The following is a 5,000-nucleotide window of genomic DNA, read 5'->3' as shown; positions in this document are numbered from 1 at the left end:
ACTGGGCTGCCTCAGGATGTTTTTCGCTTCTGTGGAGGTCTTCAAGAACAGACTAAAAACCCACTTGTTGAGTAGAGGATTCCTGTTCATTTGGGGTGTGGCTTCTATGGTCTTTCCCTAATTCACTTGGATTCTAAATGAGACACAGACAGAATGTGCTCAATATATTTCTATACATATGTGTTTGCAGAGGGGTAAATTGGTAAATAGTACTCGCAAAACAGGAAAAAGGGGGAAGTTAAACAATGGTTAATATGAATCTCTAACCAATCTGTAACCGTTAGATTATAAGTTCCTTCAGGACAGGGACTGTCTTTCATCTCCTTTTATATCCCCAGTGCTTAAAGGTTCAGTGCCTGGTACGTAGCAGATGAGTGTTTATTCACTGATGGATCATAACCATATCATCAACAATTGGGATTCTTTGTCTGCTGTGCTAGGTTTGGAATCAAAGTACCTTCCCCCAAATCCCTGTTCATTTACTCCACTATGGTCTTTGGCAAATCACTTCATTCCTCTTGGCCTCCCATTTCCTCATGTGTAAAATGAGGTTACACTATGGTCTCTTTTTCCATCTCAAAACCGACGTTGCTATGAATTACTTCTTTTGACTTCTCAAATGTCCATCCTTAAGAACTAAACCAGAAGTTGCAAACTACTGCCAAAGAGTCACATTCAACCCACTGCCTGTTGTTGTACTGCCAGGGAGTTAAGAATGACTTTACATTTTTCAAATGCAATAACATTTTATTTTAAAATGTAAAACCCATGCTTGGCTCACGAGCCATACAAAAACAGGCAGTATGGCCCAGATTTGGCTACACTGCCTGGCCACAGTTTTCCTGTCCCTGATCTATGCCAGTGGTGTCAAATTCACATAGAAATAGGGTTCACTAAACCATACAAAAGGATCTCTGCCCCAGCATCCTGACTTAAAAAATCACTTATCAACATTATCTATTTTCTATCTGATTTTTATTTATTTGGTTAAACATTTCCCAATTACATTTTAGTTTAATTTAATTAAGCATTCCATCTGGAGTGTTACAGTCTGACACCTCTCAGCTAGGCTAGGAGAGGATAGAAGGCTGGAGTTCAAGAGGTGAGTGTTGAACTAGACAGGCTTGGCAAATGGATCTGCAGGGTTCTTTTCTCCTGTGATCTTCCTAAGGAATCACTGGCTACATTCTCTTTCATTCTCACGCTTAGCCCTTTATTTAACCTGTTCAACTCTACCCTGTCTTCTACTTTCACATCCCTTTCTTCTTTTATCCCATTGCTGGCACAATTTGCCAAATCTCAGACCTATATTAATTCCTTCCCCCTTCTGCCTTCTCCATTTCTGGTGTACATTGCTGAATGGAACTGGACAAAATCAAGCAACCTCGTACTCACTAGGTCCATTATGTATGTTATCTAATCTAAAATGGGATGCTCACTGAAATGAGCATCCCATTTTATTCCTTCCTAATTGACTCCATCCCACTCTCCAGCAGCTCCCAAGTCTCTTTTCTCCTCAGAGCTCCCAGAGCACCCCTTCCTCCCACCTGCTCAGCTAAGCAGACCTTGCTTCCTACTTTAGTGAGAAAATAGAGGCCACTTGCCCTTTGTTCCATCTTCTCATCTCAAAACCCTTAACATCATCCTTCACTCTACCTTTCTTTGCTCCATTCTTGAATGAAGAGGTAGCTCTTCTTACCAAGGTCAACCTCTTTACATGTACCCTTGATCACATTCTCTCCATCTTCAACATATTTCTCCAAACACATCATGCTTTCTCTCTCTTTCTCTCTCTCTCTCTCTCTCTCTCTCTCTCTCTCTCTCTCTCTCTCTCTCTCTCTCTCTCTCTGTCTCTCTCTCTCTCTCTCTCTCTCTCTCTCTCTTTCTCTCTCATCCATCAGCATCTACTTTTTCTCTGCTTCCTATAGACAAACCCATGTCTCCCTCTCTTAGAAAAAAAATTTTAATCCTTCACCAGGTCTAATCATACCCACAAGTTTTTATTCTCTTTCTTTCTTATAGCTAAGTAGTACAGTAGAAAAAGTGCTAGACCTAGAGTCAGGAAGACCTGAGTTCAAATCAACATCAGGCAATTGCGAACTGTGTGACCTCTGATCCATTATATTCTATCTGTCTCAGTTTTCACAACTTAAAATGGGAATAATAATAGTATTATTTCCTAGGATCATTGTAAAGATCAAATGAGATAATATTTGTAAAGTGTTTAGCACAGTGACTGGCACATAGTAGGTATTTAATAAATGCTTATTTCTTTCCTTCTCTCTTTCTCAAGCACCTGTCTATACTCATTACCTTTGTTTTCTTTCCTTTAACTTCTTACTCACAATCAAATCCCTGAACTATAGGTGTACGCAAGGCACATCATAGGCCTTCTTCCATTTCTTCCAGTCCCTCAATTTTGTAAGCAAGATGCCTTATTTTCTCTCACCCAACATATCCAGAGAATTGTCATATCTTTTTCTGTTTCTGCCTCCACATCATCCCTTGTATGATACCCCATCTCTCTACTCACACAGCCACCACTGTAGTTCAGGTCTTCATTAACTCTTACATAGACTATTGTAATGGCCTCCTAATTTATCTCCCTGCCTCAAGTCTTTCCCCACTCTAATCCATCACTCTCTTTGAAATCCTCTGCAATCTGGATTCCAACCTCATCACTCAACTGAAACTGCTCGCCCTAGCATTACCAATGATCTAATTATCAAGTCTAATAGTCTTTTCTCAGTCCTCTTCCTTCTCACTCTCTCTGTAACATGTGACAACGTTGACCATGATCTCCTCCCAGGGTTTTCATGCTCTTAGATCATCTCCTACTTGACCACTCTTTTATCTCCTTTCCTGGAGCATTATCGACCTCATATTCCCTACATGGAGATGTATGCTAAGGCTCTGTCCTGGGCCCCTTTTTATCTCTATACTCTCCTGTGACATTATCATCACTCCGTTTCTGTCCAAATTTCATTACCTTATATCTAGCCTACTGCAATAGCCTGCTGAATGGTGTCGCTCGTCCAACTCTCTCCCGACTTTAGCTCATCCTCCCTTCAGCTCTTAAAAGGAACTTCCTAAAGTGTGAGTCAGATGAATACATTCCAGTGGCTCCCTATCACCTCTAGGGAGGGCCATCTCCAGTTTATCCTGATGTATATCTTGCCACTGGAGCCAGATGGCTCCCAAGGAGAAAATGAGGGTGGTGACCTTGCACTGCCCTCCCTCATTTAAATCCAATTTAGGTGCAAGTCATGGCATCACCTCCCTGATGTCATTGTCCTCTTCCAGAACAAAAGATCAACAACAGCAACAACTGTATATATATGTATATAATGTAAGACCAAATATAAAATTCCATTTGGTTTTCTAAGTGCTTCATAACCTGCTCCCCCACCTTGCCAGTCTCCTTACACCTTACACACCCCATGATGTACTCTGTGCTCCAGCAACACTGGCTTCCTTGCTATTTCTTGAATATAACATTCCATCTCCCCACTCAAAATTTTCATTGGCTCACTAGCCTATACCTGTGATGCTCTCCCTGTCTTCTCTGCCTGCTGGCTTCCCTGGCATCCTTTAATCCAAGCTAAAATTCCACTGTCTATAGTAAGCCTGTCTTGATTTTACTTTTAATTTCAGTTTTTGCTCTGTTAATCATTTCCAATCTATCCCATAAAAAACTTCTTTGTACAGTCATTTGCGTGTTGCCTCCCCCATTAGACTGTGAGCTCTTTGGGAGCAGGAACTCTCATTTGCCTCTTTTTGTATCCCCCAGGAGCTTAGTGCAGTGACTGGCATATGTTGTTGTTCAGTAGTTTCAATCGTGTCCAACTCTTCGTGACCCTATTTGGGGTTTTCTTGGCAAAGATCCTGGAATGGTTGGCCATTTCCTTCTCCAGTTCATTTTACAAATGAGGAAACTGAGGCAAATAGGGCTAACTGACTTGCTCAGAGTCAATTCGAACTCAGAAAGATGAGTCTTCCTGACTCCAGCCCTGGCACTCTATACACCATACCCTTTAACTGTCATGACTGGCACATAGCAGACACTAATAAATTAGTATTGACTGATTCACTCACTTACTCAGTCTCTCTTGTGGCCAGGCCCATGGCCCATCACAGCACCATCTATCATTCTTTCCTGCTAAGCTAGGATTCTGCTGATCCATCTCTCTTAACCTTTACCCAATCTCCTTCTTCCCTCTCTGTTTTTTCTGTCTCTTCTCTCTTATTTTTGGCCTTTGTTTGTGGTTTTGATCTGCTAAATCATGTGAACTCATGCTGAATGAGCATGACCTAGGAGAGATGCTGGTTTATATCTGAATTCTATCTTCCTTTCAGAGTTTTCTGTGTATATGTATCTTCAAGGTTACTCCTAAAACTTATATTTGCCATTTACAGGAGTGACATTCTAGATGGACATGTTTTAGGCATGAATTGGGCATGTCTAAAGCTCATGCATTTAAGCATATTTTAAATCTTCAATCAATCTCTGATTTCATGTACTTACTGGTCCTCTTGAAATGCCTCTGCCTTTTAAGAAAAGCTGTGTGTAAAAATATGCATACCCTTTCACCTAGCAATATCGCTTCTAGGACTGTATCCCAAAGAGATCATAAAAATGGGAAAGGGTCCCACATGTACAAAAATATTTATAGCAGCTCTCTTTGTGGTGGTCAACTGGAAATCAAGGGGATGCCCATTAATTGGGGAATGGCTGAACAAGTTGTGGTATATGAATGTAATGGAATGCTATTGTGCTATAAGAAATGATGAACAGAAGTACTCCAGAGAGACCTGGAGGGACTTATACGAACTGATTCTGAGTGAAAGGAGCAGAACCAGAAGAATTTTGTACACAGCAGCAACCACAGTGTGTGAGGCTTTTTTCAGGTAGACTTAGTCCTTCACAGCAACGCAAAGCCCTAAAAAAATTCTCAGTGGACTCTTGAGGCAAAACGCTTTTCACATCCAGAGAAAGAATT

Source organism: Notamacropus eugenii, chromosome 5 (genome assembly GCF_028372415.1).
Source record: "Notamacropus eugenii isolate mMacEug1 chromosome 5, mMacEug1.pri_v2, whole genome shotgun sequence".
In the NCBI taxonomy this organism is placed as follows: domain Eukaryota; kingdom Metazoa; phylum Chordata; class Mammalia; order Diprotodontia; family Macropodidae; genus Notamacropus; species Notamacropus eugenii.
Note: the sequence above shows the minus strand (reverse complement) of the source record.